The following is an 8,742-nucleotide window of genomic DNA, read 5'->3' as shown; positions in this document are numbered from 1 at the left end:
TATGCCTCCCGGTCTTACCTTTTTTGCATCCTTTACGTCGGTTCAGATTTTGGTTTAGAGGGTACAATGATTCTCTACACTATACTTGCTTGTTTTGTCACATAAACTGAAATCAGTTGAACAATTCAAATTTTAGCAACCAGGAAATGGCGGAGCGATTTCTGCATAGAACATATTTTTTATTTTTTTATTTTGTCATATCCAATTGGTAGTTGCAGTCTTGTCTCATCGCTGCAACTCCCCTACGGACTCGGGAGAGGCGAACATCGAGAGCCATGCGTCCTCCGTAAACACGACCTTGCGAAGCCGCACTGCTTCTTGACACACTGCTCGCTTAACCTGGAAGCCAGTTGCACCAATGTGTTGGAGAAAACACTGTCGAACTGGCAACCAAAGTCAGTTTGTAGGCGACCGGCCAGCTGCAAGGAGTCGCTAGAGCGCCAAACCCTCTGCTACCCTGGACGACGCTGGGCCAAATGGGTCTCCCAGTCACGGCCGGCTGTGACACCTGCTTGGAATCAAACCGGGGCTGTAGTGACGCCTCAAGACCTAAGATGCGGTGCCTTAGACTGCTGCACCACTCGGGAGGCCCCTGGATAGCTCATCTTGAATGGGGTAAGAGCTCAGTGTTGACATGCTGCCTCTTAATGGGGCTAGAGCTCTGGGAAGTCTGGCACAAAGAACATTGGAAAGATGAATAAGTCTGTTGTTATTTTGGAATACGAGCATGTCCCTAAGAAGTAATCCAAAAGTGTGTGTGTGTCTGTGCGTGCTTGCGTGCATGTGTGAGTGTGAGTGTGTATGTGTTGACACTGTTGATGTTTCCAGGAACCTTCACAGAGCTCTCTGTCCCACCGCCCGGTGAATGTACAGAGACCTAGCTAGATAACTACAGGGTTACTGACTGTACAGAGACCTAGCTGGATAACTACAGGGTTACTGACTGTACAGAGACCTAGCTGGATAACTACAGGGTTACTGACTGTACAGAGACCTAGCTAGATAACTACAGGGTTACTGACTGTACAGAGACCTAGCTAGATAACTACAGGGTTACTGACTGTACACATACCTAGCTGGATAACTACAGGGTTACTGACTGTACAGATACCTAGCTAGATAACTACAGGGTTGGTGAATGTACAGACACCTAACTAGATAACTACAGGGTTACTGACTGTACAGAGACCTAGCTAGATAACTACAGGGTTACTGACTGTACAGATACCTAGCTAGATAACTACAGGGTTACTGACTGTACAGAGACCTAGCTGGATAACTACAGGGTTACTGACTGTACAGAGACCTAGCTAGATAACTACAGGGTTACTGGCTGTACAGAGACCTAGCTAGATAACTACAGGGTTACTGACTGTACAGAGACCTAGCTAGATAACTACAGGGTTACTGACTGTACAGAGACCTAGCTGGATAACTACAGGGTTACTGACTGTACAGAGACCTAGCTAGATAACTACAGGGTTACTGACTGTACAGAGACCTAGCTAGATAACTGCAGGGTTACTGACTGTACAGAGAACTAGCTGGATAACTACAGGGTTACTGACTGTACAGAGACCTAGCTAGATAACTACAGGGTTACTGACTGTACAGAGACCTAGCTGGATAACTACAGGGTTACTGACTGTACAGAGACCTAGCTAGATAACTACAGGGTTACTGACTGTACAGAGACCTAGCTAGATAACTACAGGGTTACTGACTGTACAGAGACCTAGCTAGATAACTACAGGGTTACTGACTGTACAGAGACCTAGCTAGATAACTACAGGGTTACTGACTGTACAGAGACCTAGCTGGATAACTACAGGGTTACTGACTGTACAGAGACCTAGCTAGATAACTACAGGGTTACTGACTGTACAGAGACCTAGCTAGATAACTGCAGGGTTACTGACTGTACAGAGACCTAGCTAGATAACTACAGGGCTGGTGAATGTACAGAGACCTAGCTAGATAACTACAGGGTTACTGACTGTACAGAGACCTAGCTGGATAACTACAGGGTTACTGACTGTACAGAGACGTAGCTAGATAACTACAGGGCTGGTGAATGTACAGAGACCTAGCTAGATAACTACAGGGCTGGTGAATGTACAGAGACCTAGCTAGATAACTACAGGGTTACTGACTGTACAGAGACCTAGCTAGATAACTACAGGGTTACTGACTGTACAGAGACCTAGCTAGATAACTACAGGGTTACTGACTGTACAGAGACCTAGCTGGATAACTACAGGGTTACTGACTGTACAGAGACCTAGCTAGATAACTACAGGGTTACTGACTGTACAGAGACCTAGCTAGATAACTACAGGGTTACTGACTGTACAGAGACCTAGCTGGATAACTACAGGGTTACTGACTGTACAGAGACCTAGCTAGATAACTACAGGGTTACTGACTGTACAGAGACCTAGCTAGATAACTACAGGGTTACTGACTGTACAGAGACCTAGCTAGATAACTACAGGGTTACTGACTGTACAGAGACCTAGCTAGATAACTACAGGGCTGGTGAATGTACAGAGACCGAGCTAGATAACTACAGGGTTACTGACTGTACAGAGACCTAGCTGGATAACTACAGGGTTACTGACTGTACAGAGACCTAGCTAGATAACTACAGGGTTACTGACTGTACAGAGACCTAGCTAGATAACTACAGGGTTACTGACTGTACAGAGACCTAGCTAGATAACTACAGGGCTGGTGAATGTACAGAGACCTAGCTGGATAACTACAGGGCTGGTGAATGTACAGAGACCTAGCTAGATAACTACAGGGCTGGTGAATGTACAGAGACCTAGCTAGATAACTACAGGGTTACTGACTGTACAGAGACCTAGCTAGATAACTACAGGGCTGGTGAATGTACAGAGACCTAGCTAGATAACTACAGGGTTACTGACTGTACAGAGACCTAGCTGGATAACTACAGGGTTACTGACTGTACAGAGACCTAGCTAGATAACTACAGGGCTGGTGAATGTATAGAGACCTAGCTGGATAACTACAGGGTTACTGACTGTACAGAGACCTAGCTAGATAACTACAGGGCTGGTGAATGTACAGAGACCTAGCTAGATAACTACAGGGCTGGTGAATGTACAGAGACCTAGCTAGATAACTACAGGGCTGGTGAATGTACAGAGACCTAGCTGGATAACTACAGGTTTCCATAGGGCTCTGGTCAAAAGTAGTGCTCTATGAAGGGAATACGGTGCCATTTGGGACACAGACAAAAAGAGTGTGGGGAGGGTAGCTTTGAATGGCAGTCTACTGTACTCACTCACAGTCACTGCTCTTATCTTGGCTCTCATATTCACCTGTCACTTTGATCTGGCCAGTGCTATTTCCCTGTTATGCCAGGTACCTAGAAATGTATGACTTGTCTTGAACACCTGAAAAGAAGCGTCATGATATCGTCTGCCTGCGTTTCCCCAGATAGGGCCAAATCATCATGTTGCATCACAATCCTCTTTCTTCCCCTCCACTGAAGCCTGGTGAGGAGAGGAGGATTATGTTTCTAGGGCTGAGAGCCAGCCAGCTAAAACCCTCCCTGACATTTACCCTACTACAGAATCAACACTTAGCCCCGTGTGTCTGTGTTGCCGTCGTAAACCCTGAATGAATAGCTTGTTTACTATTTATGGATACATCACAAGTCATTAATGTACTATATTTAACCACCAGGAGTATTATTAAAGATACTAATTCCTGTTTTTGAATCTGAATACCTATCTCTTGTGAATACAGTTTGTCCTTACGAACTCCATATCACTGTACTACTGGTTCAGCCAAGTGTGTTTGATGAACAAAATACAAATGATCTATATCATTGACAATCTTAGTTGTGCAGGTTTCTTACAATGGCTACAGTGGTTGTGGTCAAACGTTAATATAAAACAATCAGGCCAAAATGGTCAATGAGAGCACACTGAACAACCCGGAAGGAGAACCTTAGGGATTCAATAGAGACGCCCTCTCTTCTTGCAGACGTAGAAAGAATACACACATAGTCAAGCATCTGAACAAATGACCAAGATGAATAAAGGCATGGTTGGATAAACACTGAACCATCCTCCCTTCTAATCACCTCTTCTACCCATCTACTGATTCAACAGAAGCATGGCCAGATATACAGTTTGATCATATAGTTCAATCAGACTGGATTGACCAGGTTGATTAGTTGTTATTATTATAGGAGACAGACAGACAGACAGACAGACAGACAGACAGACAGACAGACAGACAGACAGACAGACAGACAGACAAAAGGCGCTGGTTCCAGAATGGAGGTAGAAGCTACCTAGTTAGCCAGGTTTGTTGACGCTAGTTAACTAGCCAGGTTTGTAGAAACTACCTAGTTAGCCAGGTTTGTTGACGCTAGCTAACTAGCCAGGTTTGTAGAAGCTACCTAGTTAGCCAGGTTTGTTGACGCTAGCTAACAAGCCAGGTTTGTAGAAGCTACCTAGTTAGCCAGGTTTGTTGACGCTAGCTAACGAGCCAGGTTTGTAGAAGCTACCTAGTTAGCCAGGTTTGTTGACGCTAGCTAACGAGCCAAATGCTTGTTGTTTGGCTCTCCCCTTCCCTGCTCCCCTCCCCATTGTCGGAGAGGCTAGGAGGTTAGGGCGGGAGGGGGTGATTCCTTAGCTGTCTGGCCTCAACTTCAAAGACTTATAAAAGGGTTCTGATATCACTGGAGCCAGGGAGCCCTCACCCCTCTACCCTCTCTTTCTCAATCCCTCTACTCCCTCTCTTTCTCAATCCCTCTACTACCTCTCTTTCTCAATCCCTCTACTCCCTCTCTTTCTCAATCCCTCTACTACCTCTCTTTCTCAATCCCTCTACTCCCTCTCTTTCTCAATCCCTCTACTCCCTCTCTTTCTCAATCCCTCTACTACCTCTCTTTCTCAATCCCTCTACTCCCTCTCTTTCTCAATCCCTCTACTCCCTCTCTTTCTCAATCCCTCTACTACCTCTCTTTTTCAATCCCTCTACTACCTCTCTTTCTCAATCCCTCTACTACCTCTCTTTCTCAATGCCTCTACTCCCTCTCTTTCTCAATCCCTCTACTCCCTCTCTTTCTCAATCCCTCTACTCCCTCTTTCTCAATCCCTCTACTACCTCTCTTTCTCAATCCCTCTACTCCCTCTCTTTCTCAATCCCTCTACTACCTCTCTTTCTCAATCCCTCTACCCTCTCTTTCTCAATCCCTCTACTCCCTCTCTTTTTCAATCCCTCTACTCCCTCTCTTTTCAATCCCTCTACTCCCTCTCTTTCTCAATCCCTCTACTCCCTCTCTTTCTCAATCCCTCTACTACCTCTCTTTCTCAATCCCTCTACTACCTCTCTTTCTCAATGCCTCTACTCCCTCTCTTTTTAATCCCTCTACTCCCTCTCTATCTCAATCCCTCTACTACCTCTCTTTCTCAATGCCTCTACTCCCTCTCTTTCTCAATGCCTCTACTCCCTCTCTATCTCAATCCCTCTACTACCTCTCTTTCTCAATGCCTCTACTCCCTCTCTTTCTCAATCCCTCTACTCCCTCTCTATCTCAATCCCTCTATTCTCTCTCTTTCTCAATTCCTCTACTCCCTCTCTATCTCAATCCCTCTATTCTCTCTCTTTCTCAATTCCTCTACTCCCTCTCTCCTGGGGGATGGAGGGATAGGTGGTCTGAGGGGAGAGGGAGCAGGAAGGAATGTTGCCCAACCTTCAAGACCTCTGATTCTATTTTGTTGTTTTGTCACTACTTACAAATAAAAACAAAACCACACAGCATCACCCAAAAATGTGAGAAGAGTCATTGCGTAACTAATGTAAACAGTGTGTGGGCTCCAACCTTCCAATGTGATTATTTTCCCTGTACTCTACCAACACATCCTACAGAGTCTAGAGAAAGGTTGGGTATTAATCCTACAGAGTCTAGTGAAAGGTTGGGTATTAATACTACAGAGTCTAGAGAAAGGTTGGGTATTAATACTACAGAGTCTAGTGAAAGGTTGGGTATTAATACTACAGAGTCTAGTGAAAGGTTGGGTATTAATCATACAGAGTCTAGAGAAAGGTTGGGTATTAATACTACAGTCTAGTGAAAGGTTGGGTATTAATCCTACAGAGTCTAGTGAAAGGTTGGGTATTAATACTACAGAGTCCAGTGAAAGGTTGGGTATTAATCCTACAGAGTCTTGTGAAAGGTTGGTTATTAATACTACAAAGTCTAGTGAAAGGTTGGGTATTAATACTACAGTCTAGTGAAAGGTTGGGTATTAATCATACAGAGTCTTGTGAAAGGTTGGGTATTAATCCTACAGAGTCTAGTGAAAGGTTGGGTATTAATCCTACAGAGTCTAGTGAAAGGTTGGGTATTAATACTACAGAGTCTAGTGAAAGGTTGGGTATTAATCATACAGAGTCTAGAGAAAGGTTGGGTATTAATACTACAGTCTAGTGAAAGGTTGGGTATTAATCCTACAGAGTCTAGTGAAAGGTTGGGTATTAATACTACAGAGTCCAGTGAAAGGTTGGGTATTAATCCTACAGAGTCTTGTGAAAGGTTGGGTATTAATACTACAGAGTCTAGTGAAAGGTTGGGTATTAATACTACAGTCTAGTGAAAGGTTGGGTATTAATCATACAGAGTCTTGTGAAAGGTTGGGTATTAATACTACAGAGTCTAGTGAAAGGTTGGGTATTAATCATACAGAGTCTTGTGAAAGGTTGGGTATTAATACTACAGAGTCTAGTGAAAGGTTGGGTATTAATCATACAGAGTCTAGAGAAAGGTTGGGTATTAATCCTACAGTCTAGAGAAAGGTTGGGTATTAATACTACAGAGTCTATTGAAAGTTTGGGTATTAATACTACAGAGTCTAGTGAAAGGTTGGGTATTAATCCTACAGTCTAGTGAAAGGATGGGTATTAATACTACAGAGTCTAGTGAAAGGTTGGGTATTAATACTACAGTCTAGAGAAAGGTTGGGTATTAATACTACAGTCTAGTGAAAGGTTGGGTATTAATCCTACAGAGTCCAGTGAAAGGTTGGGTATTAATACTACAGTCTAGTGAAATGTTGGGTATTAATACTACAGTCTAATGAAAGGTTGGGTATTAATCCTACAGAGTCTAGTGAAAGGATGGGTATTAATACTACAGTCTAGTGAAAGGTTGGGTATTAATCCTACAGTCTAGAGAAAGGTTGGGTATTAATACTACAGTCTAATGAAAGGTTGGGTATTAATACTACAGAGTCCAGTGAAAGGTTGGGTATTAATCCTACAGTCTAGAGAAAGGTTGGGTATTAATACTACAGTCTAGTGAAAGGTTGGGTATTAATACTACAGAGTCCAGTGAAAGGTTGGGTATTAATACTACAGTCTAGTGAAAGGTTGGGTATTAATACTACAGAGTCCAGTGAAAGGTTGGGTATTAATCCTACAGAGTCCAGTGAAAGGTTGGGTATTAATACTACAGTCTAGTGAAATGTTGGGTATTAATACTACAGTCTAATGAAAGGTTGGGTATTAATCCTACAGAGTCTACTGAAAGGTTGGGTATTAATACTACAGTCTAGTGAAAGGTTGGGTATTAATACTACAGTCTAGTGAAAGGTTGGGTATTAATACTACAGAGTCCAGTGAAAGGTTGGGTATTAATCCTACAGAGTCCAGTGAAAGGTTGGGTATTAATCCTACAGTCTAGAGAAAGGTTGGGTATTAATACTACAGTCTAGTGAAAGGTTGGGTATTAATACTACAGTCTAGTGAAAGGTTGGGTATTAATACTACAGAGTCTAGTGAAAGGTTGGGTATTAATCCTACAGAGTGCAGTGAAAGGTTGGGTATTAATACTACAGTCTAGTGAAAGGTTGGGTATTAATACTACAGTCTAGTGAAAGGTTGGGTATTAATACTACAGTCTAGTGAAAGGTTGGGTATTAATCCTACAGTCTAGTGAAAGGTTGGGTATTAATACTACAGTCTAGTGAAAGGTTGGGTATTAATCCTACAGTCTAGTGAAAGGTTGGGTATTAATACTACAGAGTCTAGTGAAAGGTTGGGTATTAATCCTACAGAGTCTAGTGAAAGGTTGGGTATTTGAAGTACAATAACACCATATAAAGGGGAACCCCAGGTGAGATCATAGTCTTATTTCAGCAAATATACATTTCAAAGGGGATGCAGAGTACTACTCCTGTCTAATGCTGTCATTAATGTAAACAGGAAGTTAGTTAGTTAGTTACTTCCTTGTTCCATGGAACAGTGGTGCAGTATATGAGGTGACAGGCACAGCACCAACCTATGAAAACCATTTGAATTTGAGGCCCTGATCAAATTCAATTAGATTTATGAATAAAGTAACTCAAGACAGTTGTACAAACAAAACATCTAAACCAAAAAGACATTGGAAGATGGCACTCTATCCCCTTTAAAAAGAGAAACGTTGTGAAATTAAACAATTTAGTGCGGCATTGATATGCAGGTGTGAGATCTATGGATCTACGTCCAGACTAACCAAGCTATGCCGTACTACGCAACACCTACGTAGTAACCAAATTGCATTTAATCCCTCTGTATCCACACAATTCATCCACTCCCTACACAGAGCAAATTCAAAGTCAACAGGAAAAACAAGTCTTGGCTAGATGAGATTAAAAGGTCAGAAACCTTACAGTAGTGTGTTACCAGGACAACAACCTCTCTCTCAATGTCAGA

General features: G+C 42.8%; 1 long non-coding RNA gene across 1 annotated transcript; it reads right to left on the bottom strand.

The window, feature by feature from the left end:
* Positions 1-1,089: 1,089 nt before the first annotated feature.
* LOC127928054 (uncharacterized) lies at positions 1,090-2,871 on the bottom strand. Its single transcript, XR_008130149.1, has 5 exons — positions 2,789-2,871; positions 2,282-2,476; positions 2,126-2,242; positions 1,346-1,423; positions 1,090-1,111 (listed from the first exon to the last, which is right to left on the bottom strand). It is a non-coding gene; the product is annotated as an uncharacterized LOC127928054 (long non-coding RNA).
* Between the last annotated feature and the right edge of the window lie 5,871 nt (positions 2,872-8,742).

Source organism: Oncorhynchus keta, unplaced genomic scaffold, assembly GCF_023373465.1.
Source record: "Oncorhynchus keta strain PuntledgeMale-10-30-2019 unplaced genomic scaffold, Oket_V2 Un_scaffold_2042_pilon_pilon, whole genome shotgun sequence".
Lineage (NCBI taxonomy): Eukaryota > Metazoa > Chordata > Actinopteri > Salmoniformes > Salmonidae > Oncorhynchus > Oncorhynchus keta.
The sequence above is the reverse complement of the archived record's forward strand: the minus strand, read 5'-3'. Positions and strand labels throughout refer to the sequence as shown.